Below are 25310 nucleotides of genomic sequence, written 5' to 3'. Positions count from 1 at the left end.
AAAGTTGGTAGAAAAATAGCGCAGCTACCTCATTCTTTTGATAACATCTCTGTATTGTAACCATCAACAGATGTCACCTAAGAGGTCGAGCGCTGGTTACTCAACTAGGGTAGTGAGCAGTAATGGACTCGTTTGTGCATCCTGTACTGTCTTATTTCCTTTCTTTTCTCATTTCCTTGCTGTGCTTTCTGAGAGCATCTCCCAAATAAGCTACTCACCTTCACATCCTTCACTTGATATTTATTCTAGGGCACCCACCTTGAGGCTCTGCCTGTCTCAACTTGTGGGCATCAAAGAGGAGTTAAAGGCTATTTATATATTAGCAGTAAAATACCTTCCTGAGATTAAATACTTGAACAAGGCAAAGCCTTCTTCAGAATGGAAATATTGTACTATTGTAAGTTTACCAGCATACATATTATGTGTGCAAAGAAGGCAATATGTTTATTTATTGGCAATTAAAGATCCTAGACATTATATTTAGATAGATGTATATAAAGGCACATAATATATTATTTATTTACTTACAATCATTTTTTTTTTCTTAATGAATGTGTGTCAGTTACTTTAAAAGATGCAATAAAATACAATAATTAAGTCAATGGAAGCCATGGGTTAGCAATTTGAAGGTTAGAATGTGAGTCCTACTCAGAACTATATATCATAAAATATTGGCAATTGCAATAGGTGGGCTGTAAATTTAGTTAGTCCTAAGCTTCCTAAAGAAGAAAACACTAAAGAAAATGAGCTTTCTTAAAAGCCTGAGAAATTGGGAGCACAGTTGTATATGGCTTTATAATTATATGGTTTATATTTATTATTGTGAATTATTTATAATCATGTCAGTTACTTAGATTTCTGACTTAATATTTGGTGCCCTTCAAAACATCTGTACTGTTTCATTTTTGACTTCCTTATTTAGGGTGAGTTCCTCCTCTCTTGTTCACTGGGTAAACAAAAATTTCCCCAATTTTAGGACCTATTTTGTTTGTTTCCATAGTTACTGAGAGTGTACACATATATACACTTACCACATGCACACAAATACACAATGACTTTTGAAACTTTTGAGATAAATATCTTGCATGTAGTTTTTCATCTACCACATTCAAAAATAAATCTTTTTAAGAGTATAGGCTCTTTAAATACATTCTAATTATTTTAAAAAATGGTTTACTTCCTCCTTTAACAATGTCAGATCTTTGGTTTGAATAGTCATTATTAACACAGATTCTGGGGAGATGTATCAATCATCAAAGTTAGAAAATTATAGAGTAGGTCTGTTTTAAAAACTGATAATTGGTATCTTCTAAATTAATAAATTATTCTTAGTTCAAACAACTCAATGCCCAAAGGACAAACCAAATATGAATTTCAATAACTAGTGAATATAAGGATCATAAATCTTTTGCAGTATCTTCTGGGAATGAATATTTGTGTCAAATTTAATGTGTTCTCTTTTGTTAATATCCAAAGTTTAAGATGTAAGTTGTCAAAATAATCTGAGATAGGAGTTTTCAAACTTGCATTGGGCAGACAGGTAGATTATCTTATTCCTGGGACGAGATACCTTACGTCTTATGGATGTCTACCTCACAGGAAGAACTGATTGGTCTTAATGCAGTGCGAATTAAGCTGAAAAGGTCAATTGAAGTGACATTTTAGAACAAACATTCAAGTTCTCAGCTAGATATCAGTAAAGTATCTCGTTCTCAGAACCTATGTTCCTCCATTAGTTCATCAGATCCTTTCCCCCTCCCTGCACCCAAGGACTACAACTATCACTCAGTTTCAAAGAGTTAAACAAATAACATCAAATCCTTCTAGCCAAATCACCATTGAGCTGACAATATAAAAAATTAAATCTATGAAGTTTGAGAATCTTGAATGACAAGAACTACAGATGTGAAAACTTTCCATTTGTGTACTAATGTCATAAATCTTTAGTAATATTTTTCTGTACTTTCTGGCATATTTCATGCTTACTCTTGTGCTATGGTTAGAGTGTTTGTGCCTTCCAAAATTCATGTTGAGATTTAATGGCCATTGTAACAGTGTTAAGAGGCGGGACCTTTAAAGGGTGATCAGGCCATGAGTACTCAACCTTCATAAATGAATTAAGGCTGTTATCAAGGGAGTGGGTTCTTTATAAAAGGGTGGGTTTGGTCCCCTTTTCTATTTCTCTCTAACCCTCTATTTGCCTTTCTACCATGTGATGCCCCTGCAACATAATGACACAGCAAAAAGGCCCTTGCCAGATGTCAGCACCTCAATATTGGAGTTCTCAGTTTCTAGAACTGTGAGCCAATACAGTTTCGGTTCACTATAAATTAACTGGTCTGTGGTATTCTGTTATAGCAGCACAAAATCGACTAAGACACCTTGGGAATAAATTTAGTGATATAAGATCAGAGCTTATTTGCACTTGTTTGGAAAAATAGAAGAAGAAAATAAAAATTCTGGATGCAGAAATAACCAACAAATATAGTTAAAATGTGAATAAATTCATATATTTCTTCAAGCTGCCTAAATATAATGCTCATTGCAAAACAGTCCCTGGGAAATAATCTTGATTTTTTAGAATAAAGGGTGACTTCTGTTGATAGTGGGTTCAGTGAGATGAACTTTAATCTCCCTTTCAAATTTATAATCCTTTGATTGTTCAAGCAGTGTGTTTCTTTGGATAAGGCTGAGGAAGTGGTGTGGACTACAGTTTACTTAACAAATACATTTTTACAAGAGAAATAATTTGGGGAATCTAGTTTCCTAGACTCAACAATGATACAAAATTGTTTACATTAGCCACATCAGAGGATTTCCTCAAATCACCATGTCTATATAGAGAGTTGTTATTTTTCTCTTAATGAGAAAAATTCAGCTGATGGTTTTAGTCACAACTAGAACAAATGATTTGGGTATGAGTCCAACTAGTTCTAACTGTCCTTATGTGAGCCCCAAAGATATCATTTTATGTGTTTTTTCAAAAAAAGGGAATTAGAAAGGAGACAGGACTTACCATTTGGAAGAAATAAAATACTTACCAGATGATTCCTCCAAACAATGGTAGCCCTGCCTTCCTTAGCACTTGTTTTATTCTTCAAAAATGTTTTATCTCCATAACATGTACCTTCTCTGTGACAGTTAGTTAGGATTTTAGAAATGCCTATTGTCAAGAGAAATTAAGGTTACCTAAGGATACAGCAGTTGATTGTAATGGATATGCAACAGAAACTGACTATTGAGGGAAAAGGACCGTTAATATCACGTGTTTTCTGGTGACTGCAGGAAAACTATCCATGCAATGACTTATAAGGTGGCCCCACTTACAGATTACACAAGCTACTTCCACACTGGTTAATGACTCTGGTAAAATCTGGACAGTTAGCACACGACGATTGCCGAAATTTCAATTAATAAAAGTAGTTATAACTGAACTAGTATGGCAAGGAGATACAAGCCCATTGTATTTTATTTATTTATTTATATAATAATAGAGGCTTGTTTATTAAGTTCTAATGGCCAAATGCCAAAGGCAGTATGGCCTCACCATCTGGCCCCAAGTTAGTGTATTCATAATTATCCAACACTCACAAGTTTGGTGTTCACTCCAATGGTGAAAATAATGAAAATGTGAAAAAGTACTCTTCTTGTAGTGAGCCTCACTACTTGACCACAGCAGCAGGATTCCAAATGCTTACGAGAGCAGCAGCATTCCAAATGCTTGAAGAGCTAATTTAGGTTTCTGAGGTCTCTGGAAGCCTTCATGAGGCATCCACCATAATGATCTCACCTTTCTATCTGAAATGGAACCTGCGGGGTTCTAATACACTGCTTCTTTTTTCTCAGATACAGGGAGAACCTTGGCCAGTACTTCATCTCAGGCATGAATAGATAGTACATTTTTATAAAAGGCATGCTTACTGTAAAGCAACATGAAAATCTTTTTACCAATGCCTGCACATTCTGTATATACAACTTGCAATCTCAACCACATTTGAATTCCCCAGAAACCATAAGAGAAATAGTAAACGAAGTGTAACAAGAATAAGGAGGCTGTAAGCTGTAGCTTAAACAATAAATATCTTTCAATTGCTACAGCCCTGAGTACACTGTAGAATCATTTGAGAGCCTTTGACAAAATATCATTGCCCAGGCCCATACCTGACTTACCTTGTATTTTTTCCTTTTTACATCTGGGTTTGTGTTCAGATAATAGTGCTTTGAAAAACATCTTAGATGATTCCAATGGCAGCAGAGCAAAACAAAAACCCCAAGTAAAATCAAATAGACTTATATGTCTACCCAAGCAAAGGGAAGGGTTAAAAGGATCCATAGTTTCTTCTTTAATCACCTCAACATGACGTTGCATTATTAACTTATAAGACAGACTCTGATTCTACCAAGAAAAGTCAAAATAACAAAATGAAAGATCTGGGGGAAATAATTATGGGAAAATAGTGTTATCTGTATAGTGGCTGATACTTGAATTACACCTTTAAACAAATGAGATCATGTCCCGGATTACTAGATCCCAACAAAATTCAAAGTATAACAAATCTAAGTGCCTAGAACATTTACCTTTGTACCCTTCTCAGAAATTCAAGAAATATCTATTAAATAAATGACTGCATTTATGAATGAGTCGATGTATGAATGAGTGTAAGAGATTGACAGCTATTTATCTATGCCTATGTTGTATGCCCAGCACTATACCAGAGCCTGAGGCAGGGAATTAAATGAAGATAATTCCTGCCATTGGGGAACTCATAAGCTAAGGGAGCAGACATGAATCAATTGAGGAAGAGCTTTGAAAGAATTGAAAGTTTAAAACATCATTAACTTTGCAGGGCCTGACAAACATCGCAAATCAAAAGAAAATGGCATAATAAAGAAAATATTTAGAATGTAATGAAAGTGAAATTATTATATATATATAATTGTGAGATACAGCTAAACTAACATTTAAAGAGAATTGTCGATCTTTAATGGAATTCTTTTAGAAACAAAAAATTCAAAATGAGCTAAGCATTCAATTAAGAAATACTAGGAAAAGATTTTTAAAGTAAATAAAAAAGCTGAAGGAGGGAAAAAAATAATATAAAAGCATAAACTTTTAAAATATACGTATGTATTATATATGGTCGGTGAAACCATAAACAGTTTATAGAAGAGATTAATACTAATAAATCAAGGCTGGGTGCTGTGGCTCATGCCTGTAATCCCAGCACTTTGGGAGGCCGAGGCAGGCAGATCATGAGATCAGGAGTTTGAGACCAATCTGGCTAACCTAGTGAAATCCTGTCTCTACTAAAAATAAAAAAATTAGCTGGGCGTGGTGGTGGGCACCTGTAATCCCATCTACGTGGGAGACTGAGGCAGGAGAATCGCTTGAACCCAGGAGGTGGAGGTTGCAGTGAGCCAAGATCGTGCCATTACACTCCAGCCCAGGCAACAGAGTGAGACTTTGTCTCAAAAAAATGAAAACATAAAAATAAAATAAAAAATAAACCAAACAGATCAAGAAAAAAAACAGGAAGAAATCATAAATTAATTATGAAAAGAAATGGAGAGGATTAAATAATTGGTCAACAGAGGTTTCAGATATCAGAATAACTTTATGGCAGTAAATGATAAGAATTAGACAAAATGGGAACTGTAAAAAAAATTTCCAAAATTGAATAAAGAAGAAAAAGATCATTATAAAAAGATAAACATTAAATTAATAATATTTTAAAATTTTTATAAAATTTCAAATTTTATAATAAAAGTTTTAGTTTTTAAATAATGTTTAACATTTATAATAAAATTGTTGGTTTTTAAATATTTTTTAAAATTTTATAATAAAAATTTAATTTTATAATTAAAAATTTTAAATTTTAATAACAAATTTTAATTTTTATAATAAAAATTAATTTTTTATTATAAAAATATTAAGCTCTTAGAGACAGGAATTTTTTATTTTCTACAAGTGATGGAAAATACAATCTGTTTCTTTTATAAGCTGCTTCAGAAAGTAAAGAAATAGGAAAAGTTTCTCAGCTCTTTGAGAGAATATTAAAATATCAATACCAGACTAAGGCAAAGGCAGTTCAAGATGACAAAATTATAGGTCAGTCAGAATTATGAACATTCATGGAGAACTTCCAACATAAGTATCAGCAAGTCAAAATTCACATTTTATTTAAAATTTTAAAAGTCACTTAAAATTTTTTACCAAGCTATCAATGGGCTCATGGCCTGAGGCACATAAAAGCTAATGTCATGGCACTGGCTTTTGAGAAAAGAAAAGCTTCTCTGCACGTTGATTGGCAAGGAAATAAGAGGAAAGGCTCAAATCTGTTTCCTTGAGCTGGAGAGCTGGAGCAGGTCTTATAGCTATAGAGTAATGAGGTGTGATCTGATTGGATTTTTCAATCAGATGATTCCACTAGGCATGGATCTCTTGATCTGACAGGTTCCCGCCATAAGGTGACACTAGGGCTTGATCTGATTGTATCCTGGATAGTTCCATGTAGTGTCCACTTCTTAATTAATTCCTGTTTCTTGGTCTGAGCACTTAGGTTCCAACTGTGGTTGCATACTTGGTTCAACTGGGCATGTGGCAGGTTGCGGGGGCCGTCCATAGCAACTGAAAAACTCACAACTTTGTTACGTGAAAGTTGAACCAGATTTGTCTGGTATGATTACAAAACCATAAACAAGTAGAATTTATCTCAAATGTGTATTTCCCAGACATCTTAGATATGTAATGATGGGTCAACATTAGAGAATACCCCAATATTTGAGTAGATCAAAAGAGAAATCATAACTTTTTATTTAAATAAATGTGATAAATCCAGAGGAAAAGTTAACTCTCCTTTATGATTTTTTTTGTAGTTTAACAAAATAGAAATAGAAACAAACTTTCTTAACCTGATGAAGTATATTAACCTGATAATTTCAGCTCTTAGCACACTTAATAGTAAAGATGAACATTTGCATTAAATGCAGAAAAACGCAAATGCCTATTTCTACTCATTATGATAATGAGTAGAAATTACCAGTTCTACTCATTATCATAATGTTATTCCTAGGCAATGTAATAAGACAAGCAAAAAGAAAAATAATCAGAAAGGAAGTTGTTGTTTTTTTTTAACTCATTTGCAGAACATAATTTTCTACATAGAAAACCCAGGAGCTTTCCATTGGCTCTCTGTATGTGTTAGTTTCACATCTGTGGGAAAATATTCTGAAAAAATAGAAACATAACAATAAAAATACAAATAAGAACAAAACAGAATAAGAACTGTTTACATAGAATTTGTAGTTTATTAAGTATATACATAATCTAGAGGTGATTTAAAGTCTGTGAGAAGATGTATGTAGGTTATATACCAATACTTCACCATTTTATTTAAGAGACTTGGAAACTGCAGATTTTGGTATCTACTGCAGGTCCTGGAACCAATCCCCCATGGACATGAAGGGACAACTATTTACGTTTCTTAAACCTACTAAGACAACTATATACACTTCTTAAAACTATTATTCTTAAAACTACTATTGTGATAGTCCAGAAAGGTATCTGAATTTAAGATATTATACATATCTCAAAAATTAAGAGAACTCATGCATATTAATATCAACAATAACCAATGAGAAAATGCATTTTGAAAGTCTCATTCTTAATCACAGTAAATTAATTAAACGTGGGAAGAAACACATCTTTGAAAATGATCTTTGTAAGATTACCATGGAGTGATTAAGAAAAGGAGCAGTAGCAAATACAAAGTGTCTCCTAAATCATCAGTGAGTTCAATGCATTGCCAAAAATGTATAAGAGTTTATTATAACACTTGACATGTTAATTCTAAAATGTGTATGGAATAATGTTTTTAAAAATCAAGACTATTTTGAATTTATAAAAATATAAGAAAATTGAGAGAAAACTGACTTGAACAGCTGTCAAGACATTATAAAATTATGATAAAACGATCATATCCAACTTTTTATATAAATAAGGTAGCATTATACAACTGAGGAAATATTGAAATATTTAGTTTATTAGATTATCTTAATTATTCTCTGTACATATAAAATAACTCCTGTAGTCACTCAGAAATACATTATTTCATATTTTCACAAGTAAAAATTAAATATTAAAAAATTAAATCTATCAGTTGGAAAGTCTTTTATGATATCAAGACAGAGAAAGAAATCTTAAACATGCAAGAGAGAGAATAAGCCTCAAAGAAAAAGACTGAAACATTTGATGGCAACAAAAAGGAAAATTTTCAAACTAAAAAATGAAGTCTTAGACAAAGTTTTAAAAAGCCTCATTTTATGTGGGAGAAAATATTTGTGTAGTACATAAAAGACAAATAATTATTCAGGTTACACCAAGATCTCTACTAAAATAGTCAAATTCATAAGAATGGAAAGAGGTGATTACCATGTGATTCATGGGGGTTGGGTGTAGAGTTGAGAGCATTAGGGCCAAAAATATATCAGAAAATGTAGCACAACATTGAGATATATTTTACTGCCATCCAAATGGAAAAAGAATTATGAAGAGTGACATATCTAGATGTATAAACCCAGGCTACTAGGAAAAGGACCTCTCAGACTCTGCTGTGTGAGTTGGTACAATCATTTTTTTTTTCTTATTGTATTTTAGGTTTTGGGGTACATGTGAAGAACATGCAAAATTGTTGCATAGGTACACACGTGGCATTGTGATTTGCTGCCTTCCTCCCCTTCACCTATATCTGGCATTTCTCCCCACGCTATCTCTCCCCACCTCCCCACCCCCTGCTGTCCCTCCCCTATTTCCCCCCAACAGACCTCAGTGTGTAGTGCTCCCCTTCCTGTGTCCATGTGTTCTCATTGTTCAACACCCGCCTATGAGTGAGAACATGCGGTGTTTGATTTTGTGTTCTTGTGTCAGTTTGCTGAGAATGATGGTTTCCAGGTTCATCCATGTCCCTACAAAGGACATGAACTCATCGTTTTCGATGGCTGCATAATATTCCATGATGTATATGTGCCACATTTTTCCTTTCCAGTCTATCATCGATGGGCATTTGGGTTGGTTCCAGGTCTTTGCTATTGTGAACAGTGCTGCAATGAACATTCATGTGTATGTGTCCTTATAGTAGAATTATTTATAATCCTTTGGATATATACCCAGTAATGGGATTGCTGGGTCAAATGGAATTTCTATTTCTAGGTCCTTGAGGAATCGCCACACTGTCTTCCACAATGGTTGAACTAATTTACACTCCCACCAACAGTGTAAAAGTGTTCCTATTTCTCCACATCCTCTCCAGCATCTGTTGTCTCCAGATTTTTTTAATGATCGCCATTCTAACTTGCATGAGATGGTATCTCAATATAGTTTTGATTTGCATTTCTCTAATGACCAGTGATGATGAGCATTTTTGCATATGTTAGTTGGCCTCATGTATGTCTTCTTTTGTAAAGTATCTGTTCATTTCCTTTGCCCACTTTTGAATGGGCTTGTTTTTTTTCTTGTAAATCTGTTTTAGTTCTTTGTAAATTCTGGATATCAGCCCTTTGTCAGATGGGTAGGCTGCAAAAATTTTTTCCCATTCTGTTGGTTGCCGATTCACTCTAATGACTGTTTCTTTTGCCGTGCAGAAGCTGTGGAGTTTGATTAGGTCCCATTTGTCTATTTTGGCTTTTGTTGCCAATGCTTTTGGTGTTTTGGTCATGAAGTCCTTGCCTACACCTATGTCCTGGCAAATCCATTCAGGGTACAATCATTTTTTAAAAATTGGCAGCATATATATAAAACTGAAATGAATATCCTTTAGAGGCCAGGCATGCAGTGACTCAGGCCTATAATCCCAGCACTTTGGGAGACTGAGGTGGGTAGCTCACTTGAGGTCAGGAGTTTGAGACCAGCCTGGTCAACATGGTGAAACTCTGTCTCTACTAAAAATACAAAACTTAACTGGGCACAGTGTTGTGTGCCTATAATTTCAGGTACCTGGGATTCCAGCTACTTGGGAAGCTGAGGCAGGAGAATCACTTGAACCCAGAGGCGGAGGTTGTCCTGAGCTGTGATTGCACCACCACACTCCAGCCTGGGAGACAAGAGTGAAACTCTACCTCAAAAAAGTAAATAAATAAAAAATTAAAAAAAAAATTCTTTAAAGCCTAGTAGTTTTGTTTCTACGTTTATTTTCTAGAAAATTCTGGAACATATGCACAAGTATATATGTGCAAAGAAGATTTTAATAGAAAAGAATAAAAGTAAAATGCTATAATTTTAGCTTGAGGTAGAAAACGGGAAATAAAAGTGCAGTGTAAAGCAAAAGCACAAAATATAAAATACTATGTCATCTATATTTAAATCTATAGCTACTACATTCCAAAGTGAATGGATCTCAGAAATGTGATTTTGTAAAATTGAAAATTAATAGCTGATATTACTATAATACATTACCACTGATATAGAAACCAAAGAAACACTACATATTATTTATAGTTACATTTACATGTGAATATATAAAAGATTAAAAAGATACACACTACATTTTTTAAAGTGATTACTGGTCAGAATGGAGAAGAAGAAGAAAACAGAACTCGTATAGGGAGTGTATCTGTGTGTGTGTGTGTGTAAGTGTGTGTGTGAGAGACAGACTCCATGTAAAATAAAAGTGAGAAATAGTTATCATTATACTGATCATTTTGTTCATAGTTTCCTGTCCCTTTAAAATTTCCCAGAGACTATAGTTAAAAATGACATTTCAATGATATTTCCTTATCTCTAAACATTACTTGGAACGTGGTTTTTAAAGACTGCATAGTATTCTATATTATTGACTTATCATAATGACTTAATGATTCTCCTATTATCATGACTTAAATTTATCATTGTTATAAATGGTGTTGTTAGCATATTCTTGGATGTGAAAGTTGTTTTTATCTACTCGATACTTCTTATGTGCAGAATATTGTGTTTAAGGTTGTTAGTATAACTTTATTTCCCATCATCTCATTTTATTGCTTACATGTTTTGCTTTATATAGTTTAATATTACTTATTTGGCACATAAAATTTCATAACGATTATATCAACACTATGCATTGTATTTGTTATTTGTACAAAATAGACAAGATTTTCTCTTTATGCCTTTAATTCAGTTGTGCTTGATTTAGGAATAATCATTGGTGGTTTTTTCTTCTTACATAGAATTTTGATCTTGAAAGGTATAATTTCTAAACTATATAAGTTATTTAAACAATACAAGACTGGCTTCCTCATTAATTTATTGAGTTGATACAATTCTGATTTATTATAAATACTGCCAGGAAACAGAAAACAATGATACTCTGGTTTCTGAAAATAGGAGAAAAATATTTCATTAGAGTATTTTAAAAGAGATATGATGAAAAGAGAAAATTCATTATTCAGGAATAAGCAATAACAGCAAGTATTACAAATAAAATTGAAATAATAATTAAAAATCTAAAATATAGTTTTTCTTACACCAGTGGCCAATGTCATACTTATGGCCGAATCACTCACTATAGGCTTTTCTTTCTCTTTCTTTTTTTTTTTTTGGTCCCGAGATGGATTCTCACTCTGTCCTCCAGGCTGGAGTGCAGTGGCATGATCTCGGTTTACTGCAACCTCCAACTCCCAGGTTTAAGTAATTCTCCTGCCTCAGCTTCTTGAATAGTTGGGATTACAGATGTGTGCCACCATGCCCAGCTAATTTTTTTTTGTATTTTTAGTAGAGAAGGGGTTTCACCATATTGGCCAGACTGGTCTCCAACTCCTGACGTTGTGATCTACCTGCTTCGGCCTCCCAAAGTACTGGGATTACAGGCGTGAGCCACCATGCCTGGCCCACTATAGGCTTTTATATTAAAATAATAAAAAGAAAATGACACCAGGAGTGTAAATATTTTCCACTTATTAGTATTTTTTCTTATATAAAAAGTCTATCCAATTCACTTAAAAATGACTAATAATAATGAATGCCATAAAGACCCTAAACAGCATTATTTTCATTTAATGCAATCTAACTAAAAGACATTTTTTTCCAAATGGTCAGTCAAATCATAAATATATTTTCAACAAGTTTTAAATATCGCTTTACCATGTGTTGTTATATATGGCTCACAACTTCAAATGAAATCTCACTGCATTGAATTTGTACATAATTTTGGAAATAATATACTTCACTTAACATTGGGTCTTCTAATGAAGAACTGATTAAATCTCTACACATATTTAGGTATTTTTTTCTACATGTATTCATTCTTCAAATATTCATTAAGCACCTAATATATGGCAGAACCGGGGAATATAATCATGAATAACTAAACTTGAATGCTCTTCTTTAATCTTGAGCATTTATACTTACCGTTATCTTCAAATGTTTTGTAGTTTATTTGCTCTATGTGTGTGCATACCTTTGTTTTGTTCGGTCCTTGCAGATGGTTTGTTTCTAGTTGGAATTTCTCATTGGTTACTGCTTGGATATCAGAAAATCACTGATTTCAATGCAGTCACGAGTGAAATGGCTTCCTAACAATTTAAAGGCTCTAAAGTTGATTTCCCTGGATTTGTCTGAGAAAAATTACTTACTTCCCCAAAAAAAGTAGAGTCATGACTTCACTACAAATATTTGCTTATTTGTTTTTTATATTTTATTGCATTGTTTAGAATTTCAAAATTCCACTGCATAGCAATTTGCTTACTTTAATAGCAATGGATGACAAATTTAAAATTATATGATGAGTGTCACTGACTTTCTAATTTGTTTATCAAGTTACAGATCTTTATATATTTATATTTTAAGGAATTTATTTTTGCTTTTTATTTTTTCAGAAGTAGGTGCTGTATTTTATCAAGTGATTTTTTTGCTAGACATCAAAACATCCAAATGGTTTCTTAGCTATCGTCTCTTTATGCGCTGAATAATATTAACCTATTTCCTGGCATGTAATATCCTTGCCATTTTTATATTATTCTTTGTTTTAATTAGAATCATAAACATATTGAAAACAGAAAACAAGAAACAGCATACCTGCTACAAAACTTGTTGGGCACTACCAAAATTCATAACTTGAAGTTAGTTAAGTATTGATGTTTGCTATTTTTCTCTTTATATTTTCAAAATACATTCATTTCAGATTCTCAGGATGCAACAGTGAACAAAACAAAGCTCCTTCCCTTACAAAAATGTAAATATTTCAGGCGAGGATAAACAGAGAGATACCTAGGAGCAGAAAGAGTGCTGCAGCCGCGGGGTGTTATTTCACATAGGCTGTTTCAGGAAAGTCCCACTGAGAAATGACAAATGAGCAGAGACCTTATAGAGGAAAGGGAACGAGGCACAGGGGCATCTTAAGAAAGAGTATTTCAGACAAAAGGAGCAGCATGTGTGAAGGTCCTGAGGTGTGAGTATCCTTGGAAAGTTCAAAGAGCAGCGATATTTTTCTCCCAGGATTTTTTTTTTATTGTAGTTTTAAAAGTTTTGTGTTTTAACATTTGAATCTTAATAAAATTGAAGCTTATTTTTGTTTTGTTATATGACATAGGAATATAAAATTACTTTTTAAAGTCATAGTTCCTTAGTGATTCATAAAAGCCACTTTTGCCTTAAAACCAGGCCCCAGCTATGTACTTTGATAAAGTTTGTTTTGTCCATAAAAGTTCATATCGTTTTAAGAGTTATGGGCCGGGCGTGGTGCCTCACGCCTGTAATCCCAGCACTTTGGGAGGCCGAGGTGGGTGGATCATGAGGTCAAGAGATCGAGACCATCCTGGTCAATACGGTGAAACCTCGTCTCTACTAAAAATACAAAAAATTAGCTGGGCACAGTGGCGCGTGCCTGTAATCCCAGCTACTCAGGAGGCTGAGGCAGGAGAATTGCCTGAACCCAGGAGGCAGAGGTTGCAGTGAGCCGAGATCGCACCATTGCACTCCAGCCTGGGTAACAAGAGGGAAACTCTGTCTCAAAAAAAAAAAAAAAAAAAAAAGAGTTATTTCCAGGAAACTGATGATTTTGTTAATAGTTCAAACATATGGCTTTATTATAGACTATCGTGTATTAATTAGTTTTTTATTTCGACATAGGAATGCTATTGACCTTTGACTTTTGATCTTGAGGCTGCAATGGTGGTAAATTCTTTTATGCATTGCAACAATTTGTAGATTATTTTACATTCATCTAGGTAAATTATCAAGCCTGTGGAATAATGTTATTTTGTTTTCTCTTTTGGAGCCCCAAATGTTGTTCCTTAGCTGCCATTGAAAGGTTCTCCAGTATTACAGCAAGCAGTGGCAATGGTGGCTATTTTTTTCTTTGACCAAATTTAAGAGGAAGAGTTCTAACACTGCAAAATTAAGTACGATATTCCCCGTGAGGTTCCTCTTTAGCAATCTATATTGGAGTAAACGACATAATATAAAATGTATCCATTTGAAGTGTACAGCTCAATGGGTTTTGGCAAGTGTATACATCCCAAAAACTACTACCACAATTAAGAAACAGAATGTTTTTAATCAACCCAAAAGTTTTCTCATTTTTTTCAACATCTTTGCCCTACTCCAGACCCAAACAACTATTCTGTCTTTTCTCATTTGAAAATAGTCCCAGATTTACATATAAATGGAACCCTCCACTGTGTACACCTTGTATCCAGTTTCTTTCACTCAGTATAATGTTTTGGGATTCTCACGTGTTGCTGTAGGTACCAGCAGTCCGCTCCTTTTTCTGCTGAGTATAGTTCCATTGTATGGATATAGCAGTTTGTTTATTCATTCTTCTCGAGGGATAGTAAGCTGTGTCTAGATTTGACGGTTAAAAAAAAGTTATTATGAAAATTACTGTATAGATCTTTGGATGTTTACTTTCAGTTTTTTTGGATAAATAACTAGGAATGGAATTGTCAGGTCATATGGTAATTGTATATTTAACTTTACAAGAGGTTGCCAAACTGCTTTTCAAAGTTGTTGGGCAATTTTATATTCCCACAAGCAATGCATGATGGCTCCAATTGCTGTATATGCTTACCAAGATTTTTTCTAAATTTTACTCTTTTTAAATTATAGATGCTCTAATGGGTATATAGTGGTATCTGATTGTGGCTTTGATTTTTATTTCTTTTATAACTAGGAATGTTGAATATCTTTTCTTGTGCTCATTGGCAATTTGTATCATTGAGGTATCTGTTCCAATCTTTCTTACCAGTTTTAAAACTGGTTGTTCATCTTATTATTGTTTAAAGAGTCCTTTATGTATTCTGGAAATAACTATTTGATCAGATACATGTTCTGCAAATAGTTTTGTTAGTATGTTGCTAGACTTCTTATTTTCATAATGGTGCATATGTATTCTACCTTTGCCTTTTCCTAGACCACAAAGAATCTTTATTTTTTGTTATTAAAAGTTTTCTTAGTGTTAGGGTTTACATTTAGGTCTTTGATCTATATTGAGGTTTTGTATACAGGATAATATAAGGAGTGAGATTCATTTTTTTTACAGCATAAATATACAGTTGTTCAATACCATTTGTTAAAATGTCTACCTTTTCTCTATTCAAGTACTTTTTTACCTTTGTGGAAAGTCAATTTAATAAAGACATGTGGGTGTAGTTCTGGACTCTTTCTGTTTGGCTGATCTCTAAAGTTTATCCTTACTGCAACCATCTTAATTACCGTTAAGTCTTGAAATCAGGTAGAGTTAGCTCGCGTACTTTGTTTTCATTTTACAACATTGCTTTAGGTATTCCAGGTTGTTTGAATTTTTTAAAATTTCAAATCAATTTCTCAATACCTACAAAAATTTTTATGGATTTTGGATTAGAATCACATTGAATCTATTAATCAGCACTGGTGGGACTGGCATCTTAATGATATTGTATTCACATCAATGAACATGATGCAGTTTGTCACTTACTTAAGTTCTTCCTTTCTGTTGGGTATTGTTTGAGGTCAACAGAATATATACATATTTTGCTAGATTTACTTCAATTTTGTAATTTTGGATGTAATTTTAAACTGTTTTAGTTTTATATTTCATTTTTCAATTGATTGTTGAACAACTTAATATAAGTATATTAAACTGAGTTTTATTTATTGGTGGCTCATTCTGCAAATATGTTAAGTTCATTTTTTCCTTCTAATAGATTTCTAGTAGTTTTTAATAGTTTTCATAGTTTTTTTGTGTACAAAATGATAGCATCAAAGAAGATTTTGTTTCCTTTACAATCTGTGTATCTTCTAATTTAATTCTATTAATTAATGCATTTATTTACTTATTATTTCTGCTAGCTTTACAGTTCTTCATTTTAGTACAGTGTTTAATAGCAGTAGTAAAAGTGAACATAATTGTCTTATTTCCAACTGTAGGAGGAAGGATTGGGGGAATATTTCACCACTAAATATTATGTTAATTATAGTGTTTTTGTAAATGTTGTATATTAAATTAAAGACTTTCTCTTGTCTTCTTAGCTTTCTGAGATTTTTATAAATCCTGAGTGGGAGTTTAATTTTGTTGTTTGCTTCTTCTGCATTTACTGAGATGATCAAATTGTGACTTATATTGTTTAAAATTTTAATATCAAACTAACCTTGCATTGTTTGGATAATGTCCATTTAGTTATGATCTAGTATTGATAAATTCAGTTTGATTATTTTTTAAATAATTTACTCATATTTTAATAAGTAATACTGATTTTTAGTTTTCTTGTAATTATAAATTAATTTTTGTTTATGGCATTAGTGTAATGCTAGACTCTTAAATTAGAAAATGTTTCTTCCTTATACTGGTGATAAATAATTGCAAATAAAAAATTCTCTATTTTATTTATAATTTTAATGATATTTTCACACAGCGTAAGTTCAACCTTTGTGGAAGACAGTGTGGTGATTCCTCAAGGGCCTAGAAATAGAAATTCCATTTGACCCAGCAATCTCATTACTGGGTATATATCCAAAGGATTATAAATCATTCTATTATAAAGACACATGCACATGTATGTTTATTGTGGCACTGTTTACTATAGCAAAGACCTGGAACCAACCCAAATGCCCACCGACGATAGACTGGACAAAGAAAATGTGGCACATATACACCATGGAATACTATGTAGCCATAAAAAATGATGAGTTCATGTCCTTTGTAGGGACATGGATCAATATGGAAACCATCATTCTCAGCAAACTGACACAAGAACAGAAAATCAAACACCACATATTCTCACTCATAGGCGGGTGTTGAACAATGAGAACACATAGACACAGGGAGGGGAGCATGACACACTGGGATCTGTTGGGGGTGAATAGGGGAGGGACAGCAGGGGGTAGGGAGGTTGGGGAGGGATAATGTGGGGAGAAATGCCAGATATAGGTGACAAGGGGATGGAGGCAGCAAACTACATTGCCATGTATGTACCTATGCAACAATCCTGCATGTTTTGCACGTGTACCCCAGAACCTAAAGTGCAATTATATATATATATATATATATATATATATATATATAATCTTGTATATATATATATAAAAAGATTCCTCAGAGGGTTTCTTTAAACTGGCACTTTGACTATTTTGTTCCAATATTATCATCTCACTTCCACTATTTCCAATGAGAGGTCAACCAATGATGGTTCCATTGTTTCATTCACTGCTTTTCTTATTTTAAAATTATGTTTGGTTTTTAACAGTTTGACCATCATGTGTTTAGATGTAGTTTTATTTGCATTTATGTTGTTTGAGGGTCATTGAGATTGATGAATCTGTAAGCTTATGGTTTTCACCAAATTTGGGAAATTTTTGCTCACTATTTACTCAAATACGTATTTTCTTTTTTTTTTCTCTACATTGTGTTCTCCAATTACCTGCATGTTGGACTCCTTCACATTTTTCCACAGATCTCTGAAGACTTATGCATTTTCTTTGGTTTTATGCTCTTTGTTTTTCAGTTTGCATAATTTTAATTGCTCTAACTCCGTATCGAACAATTCTATCTTCTGTGATTTTCAATCTGTTGTTCAGCAAACCTGGCAATATTTTTCTTTATGTATGGTTTTCAACATGATGTTTTAATACGCATATACATAAGTAAAAGATTACCACAGAGGAGCAAATTAGCCTATCACCTTCTACAGTTTTCTTTGTGTATGTGTGTACACATATGGTAATAACACTTAAAATTTACTCTCTTAGGAAACTTTCAGTATACAATCCATTATTAACTATAGTATACTAGATCTATAGACTTATTCTTTCCATATAATTTCAAGTTTGTACCCTTTGACTTTCTTCTCTTCATTTCTTCCTCTCTTTGCTCTTGGTAATCACTGTTCCACTGCCTGTTTCTATATATTAGACTTGTTTTAGATTCCACATATAAGTGAGATAATGTGGGATTTGTCTTTCTGTTCTTGGCTTATTTCACTTAGCATAATGTTCTCTGGGTTCATCCATCTCATCATAAAAAGCAATATCTTTCTTAAGGCTGAATAATATGGCATTATATATTAAGTAGTCATTGATGATGAATAAATAAATTGTGAAATACCCACACAACCACATGTATATCACAATTTATCCATTCATTCAATGATGGACACTTAGATTGATCCCATATCTTGTCTATTGTGATTATTGGCACAATAAGCATGGTAACACAGATTTATATTTCTCTGTGAAGTTCTGATTTCACTTCCTTTGAGTATATACCCAGCAGATGGATTGCTAGATCATGGGGTAGTCCTATTATTAGTTTTTTGAGGAACTGCTATACTGTTTTCCATAATGGCTTTACCAGTTTACATTCCCATATATAGCATAAAAGAGTTCCCTTTTCTCCACACCCTCACCAACACTTGTCATTTATTGTCTATCTAATTAAGCCATCCTAATAGGTCTGAGGTAATGTTCTACTCTGCTTCTGATTTGCATTTCCCTGATGATTAGTAGTAATGTTGAGCACATTTTCATATACTGTTGATCATTTTTATGCCTTGTTTGGGAAGATGTCTATTCACATTCTTTGATCTTTTTTTTTTTTTTTCCTGAGATAGAGTCTTGCTTTGTTGCCCAGGCTATAGCACAGTGGCAGGATCTCGGCTCACAGCATCCTCCACTGCCCAGGTTCAAGCAATTCCCCTGCCTCAGCCTCCTGAGTAGCTGGGACTACAGGCACGCACCACTACGCATGGCTAATGTTTTTGTATTTTAGTAGAGATGGGGTTTCACCATATTGGCCAGGATGGTCTTGATCTCCTGACCTCATGATCCACCCACGTGGGCCTCCCAAAGTGCTGCGATTACAGGCGTGAGCCACTGCGCCCGGCCTCTTTGACCATTTTTAATCAGGTTGTTTTTTTGCTGTTAAATTATGTGAGTTTCTATATATTTTTGACATTAATCCCTTATCAGTTATATGACTTGCAAATATTTTCTTCCAGACAACAAACTGCATTTTTATTTTGTTAATTGTTTGTTTTGCTGTGAAGAAGTACTTTAGTTTGTAGTGGTGATTTATTTTTCATCTTAGTTATTTTAATTTTTAGTTCAATAATTTTTATTTTGTTCATTTTTTCATTTTTTTACTCGGTATTTTCTAACTTTTCAATTATTAAGACATTCCTCATTTCTTTAAATATAGTTTTTATTGATTGTTGCAATATTAATAGCTTCTTAAAATTCTTTTTCTACTAAATCTGACATCAGGCACACTCCGTCGAATTTATTGACCTCCTTTTTTCTATGTATGGTTCATACTCTTCTGTTTTTTTGTTTTTGCATGACTACTCATTTTTGGTTGAAAGGTAAATATTAAAGTCTATATATCTTAGTTATTTGGATACTCTTATGTTCTTTTGAGGATTAAAAAAAAATTTTCACAGATAGTACTTGGCATGTTCTTGAACTGCAAACTCTATGTCCCCTGCAGTGAGCAGCAGCTGTTACTTCTGCTTAATTTTGTGAGTTTCCAGCAGTTGTATTTTTAGCTTTGTTTCCTTTGGGTCTCCCCTTTACCTGTGTAGTTTTGATGTCAGCCAGGGATTTGGACAGAGTTTACATATAGATTTTGGGACTCACCTTCTCTGTGATTCCCTGCTTTTAAGGTTTTCCACATAAATTTCCAGCTTGCTCTGCCAGCTCCAATCTTAATCTCTCTCTCTTTCTTTTTTTTTTTTTTTTTTACTTAGAACGGTAATATTTTAGCATTCTGCCACTTCAGCATGCACTTGGTCAAAAATGCAACAGATCTCACCCAATGTAGTTCTAACGTCTAAGAGTGGAAACTTCTTTGGTTTTTGCCCGTGTTTGTGCCTGGCCTTTGGTGTTTCCCATTGGCATGTATAGTTTAATTGTCAGTAAGGTGTTAAGGAAGGGTTTACCCTTAGATGTAGTCTCAGTCATTCTGCAATTTTCCTAACTCCAGGAATTCTCTCCTAAATATTAGGCTGCTTTACCTGCCTTGAACTGTATACTTTGACACCTCAAACCAGTAAGGTTGTAATCTTTCACTGCTAGAAACCCTTACAAATCAGTGTCCTTAACATAGGAGTTTATTTCTCTCTCACATGTAAATATTTAGAAGTAGTCTGCCAAGGCTTATATGCAACCCCTTCGTGTCATCAGGGACACAAGATACTATCTTTTTGTATTGTTATCAAGTTAAGCTTCTTGTCACCTTGTCCAAAATAGTTGCCGCATCTCCAGTGGTCATGTTTGCTAAAGACCAAAAGAAGATGTAAGTGTAGAAAGGAAGAGTGGAACACTTCCAGCAGTATCCTCTGACTTTATACAGCCACTCCCACCAAGAAAAGCAAACAAGCAAACAAAAAATGAACAAAACAAAATTACTGCTTCTACTAATTATCTCTCATCAGCTAACAATTAGATATACAACAGTTATACCTAACCACAATGAAAGATGGGGAATGTAGTCCTTTTATTCAATATGCCTGTCTCTTTCCAGCTCAAAATCTGTGTTCCATTTACCAAAGAGCAGTGAGATGTTGAGGTAAGAAACTAAACACCACAAAGCTTGTTTTTGTGATGACAAAAGCCAGATTAGTGGGGGTTGGAAATGGATTAGATGTCAGAGAAAAATGATCATAGTCAAGAAGTTTGTGTGGAAAGAGTCCACAATAAACTCAGGATATATAAGACATTAACAACTGGTAAAATTGACCTCATAATGTTTGCTAAGTGAATAAACGAGTGTAGGCACAGCTTGCATGTCTAAGCTAAAAGATCTTACTGGTAAGCTCTGTAATTAGCATGGTAGCCAGCATCAGTTTTCTTTCTCTTTCTATCTAACACATTTCAAAGAGTATTATTTTCATCATGCATTCAAAGAGTATGGGTATAGTAGACTGTGGTCTGGTGCTTAGCTGTTGAGCTCTCTTGCCAGGGACTTCAATAATAAGCATTTCACTCAGCAAGGTCTCAACAGATGGCCTTAAGAATTCCTTGCCCTGCTAATGCATGGCAGAGGCTGCTGTATGTCAATAGCAGGAAAGACAGAAACTCTGAAAACATGATTCATCTTTCAGACAAGTTTTGCCACCAGCACACAATCCCAAAGGGTCAACAATTTTGGAGAGATGGGTCAACAAGAAAGTTTACTAAAATTATCAGAACCAACGCTTCAATGCAAAATGTTTTGTCAAAGTAGGCCTCTTACTGAAGCAATATTAGTTGGAAATTTTCTCTTCTTCAGCAAAATGAATAACCTATTCCTCATTTTCTTGTCTTGGAAAGGCCAGTGAAATTGAATTCATTACATGTTGCAATCAGAGTTCTGGTTACTGAGACCAATATTTTTGTAAAAGAAGAACCTGTAAGAACCACTTCCTGTCTTTAGAAACAAGGGGATTTTCAGATCTTTTCCTTTAGGACCACATCCAGAGAGGGTGTATCAGAGATTTAGACCAACTCCTAACTGCTCCTTTGTGAAAAGTTTTGAATTTAACTACATTTAGTTTGGAAATATATGCAAAGATAGCTGGGCTACATTTATGCTTCAGCCCAAGAGAATGCTTTAAATGTGCTTATTGTTAGTTAATACCATACAGTGAACTCTTCAAGAGTTCAGAATCTGACCATAAATAGGTCTAGATTTGATTCCAACCCTAACACTTATTACCTACATGATTTTGATCAATCTTCAGTGTCCACACCTATAAAATGGATGTCATATTATCAAGCCCACAGGGCTGCTGTGAGAATATAATTTTCTAGAGAGATGGAGGAAATTAGAACAAAGCTTGCATAAAGTAAATGACAATAAGTATAAGCAGTAAAACAAGATTATTATTAAAAGTAATAACATCTGGATATTAACTTATAGTTACATCATGCTATAACAATCATGATTTCATACTTGTTTCATGTTTCATCATTTCAAATATGGTTAAATTATCTTATTTAAGGTCAGAGTGCTCATGCAACTAGATGAATAATATATGTAAACATAGACTTATGTATAGTATAAACATAGAGTTATATATATATACATTTTATATGTATGTAAATATATGTATGTATATACATGAACTAGCTGCTTCAAGAACTTTCTTGATTTCCCGGCCAAGAGACCTGAAATATTTGTCATTATGACCTTGTCAAAAAGGTTGAACGCTACCACGTCAGACAACTGAGAATAAAAATTTTACCCAAAACCATGATGGCTAAGTTTATACCTATGTAAATTTTCCCCTCATGTTGGAGCTGACAAGACCAGGATTTCCCAGGCAGCAGAGTTCCACAAAGCTAAGAATGAGAACAGGGAATCCCTGCTTGATACAGTAAGAGATGTGTGAGCCAAAGATAGGAGGCAGTAGATAGGATTTTGTTCCCTGACTTCACCTCATTGAGGTTGTGTCTGAATGAAAAGAAACTGTTAAGGAACTCTGTATACTTGTCTTGAAGCTGCAGGCTGGAGCTGCAGGACAATTAAGAAGAAGGTGCATTGCATTACTGTGGCCCACGGGAGAACAACATGGCCTGGGGCTCGAATTCAGTCATTTGAAAGTGGAACTGGTAAGGAATATCAGGACTGAAGGAGGGAAGAAGAACCCAATAAGCAAAGGCTGGAAGAGGGGTCCTGACCTTGACTTGACTAAAGAACACTTCAGTTCTGCTTAGCTGCAGCTGCCAGGTTCAACTTCCTGCATCAGTGGCAGACCTAGGCCTGTTGATCAGGATTCCTTTGCCAGTATACTCTCAGTGTTGAAAATCATCATTTGTTTCTTGATGCTTAAGAGTAAGCATACATGACATTCTTAATACATTGTCATCTATCAGTCATGCTCCCTCCCAAATGTTCTATCAGGCTGACCCCTTGTTTCCTGATCCATTGACTGCCAGGTTGCACCATAGGTCCAAGTTCTGCAGCACAGCATTGAGGATTAGAGGCTTTGATACATAAAAGGAAAGTGTTTCCTGCTTCAGCTACCTCACAGGGTCTTTGGTCTTAACAGTTCCATAGCCTGTGAACTGACATCAACCCTTACCCCTTTCATTTTTATTAGAATTCTTAGAATGGCACAGACCTTACCATCACTTTCATCGTCTCTGCTCTTTATTTTTGATCCTTGTATTCCATGGCTGATCTTATTTAAGTGCCCACTTGCAGGCAATCCACCAGCATATCCTGTTGGCTCAACATTTAAACTTCATCCCTAATCCAACTATGCCCCTCCTCTCTATTGCTACCACCTTGGTCCACCATCATCTTGCCTGGATAGGTGCAGATGTTTTCTAAATAACTTCTCTTTTCAACTTACTCAAGAATGCTGAAGTGATCCTGATAAAACATAAGTCATGTCTTCTTGCTCCTCTGCCCAAAATCCATTAATTGTTGTCAAAATAAATGTCATTCAAAATAAGTAAAGCCCTTAATGACTTGAAAGCCTCCACCGTCCGTCCTCCCTTCCTCCCTCCCTCCCTCCCTCCCTTCCTTCTTTTTCTTCCTCCCATTCTCCCTTCTCCTGTTTCTCTCTTTCTTCGTCTGCCCTTCCCTCTCCCCTCCTCTCTTGCTTCTAGTCTTTCTCCATCCCTTCCTTTCTGTTTACCTTTCTTTCTTCTTCTGATATACTGTAATATTCTTTCTTCATCTTAAACCATATTCCAAAAGGAGAAATTGTTCACAGATAAAATTCCTGTATTCTTTTTTTTTTGAGACGGAGTTTTACTCTTGTTGCCCAGCTGGAGTACAATGGCACGATCGCGGCTCACCACAACTTCCGCCTCCTAGGTTCAAGTGATTCTCCTGCCTCAGCCTCCTGAGTAGCTGGGATTACAGGCATGTGCCAGCACACCAGACTAATTTTTGTATTTTTGGTAGAAACGGGGTTTCTCCATGTTGGTCAGGCTGGTCTCAAACTTCTGACGTAGTAATATGCCTGCTTCGGCCTCCCAAAGTGCTGGAATTACAGCTGTGAGCCACCGCTCCCAGCTTTCCAAATTCCTGTATTATTATTCAATGTCTATCAATTTATCTTTTATCATTTTGATGTATTTGTTTTTCTTCCACAGTTTTAGAGAACGTTTCAAGTATGCTCTTCATTTCACTGATTGTATTTTCACAAGGATTTGTTAAGATAATTTCTTTCTCTCAATACAGATTTAAAAATCTATGGTAGAGATGAAGTCTAAAGCAGAGTGAAGATTAAAAACAAATCTATGGTACAGAGAAATAAGCTGCTAGGTCTTTTTAGTTTGATGGGTTGCTGGATTTCTGGAGAGAGAACAGAACAGGAATGTGGTATCAAGCTACCTTCCATATTTCTTTTTCTTCATATTTTTTTTTTCTTTAACCCAGACTGGTCTACTTTGTAAATATTATTCAATCTACCATTTTTCTAACACTATTTTATCTTTTTAAATTATTTATTTACTACTTTTTAATAGACTAGGTCTCACTCTGTCACCCAGACCAGAGCACAGTGGTGCAATCATAGCTCACTGCAAACTCAAACTCAATCCTGGGCTCAAGAGATATTCTTGGCTCAGCTTTCTGAGTAGGTGGGACTACAGGTTCAGGCCACTGTACCCAACTAATTTATTTTTATTTTTTTTCTCTTTTTTAAGAGAAGGTTTCTCACTAGATTGCCAGGCTGGTCTCAAAATCTTTGCTTTAAGTTGTCTTCCTGCCTCAGCCTCTCTAGTCACTGGGATTACAGGAGCTACCATGCCTGGCCTTTTTTTTTTCTTAATTAGTTTTTTTGTTTTTAGATTTTTTAGTCTTCGTTGCTGTTTTTTAAAATCATTTCTTCTTTTTGAATACATTTTTAGGAAGCAAAAATGTATTCAAACC

The sequence above is a fragment of the Aotus nancymaae genome, unplaced genomic scaffold (assembly GCF_030222135.1).
Source record: "Aotus nancymaae isolate 86718 unplaced genomic scaffold, 86718_ANA_hifiasm-v0.15.2.pri h1tg000029l, whole genome shotgun sequence".
NCBI lineage: Eukaryota > Metazoa > Chordata > Mammalia > Primates > Aotidae > Aotus > Aotus nancymaae.
The sequence above is the reverse complement of the archived record's forward strand: the minus strand, read 5'-3'. Positions refer to the sequence as shown.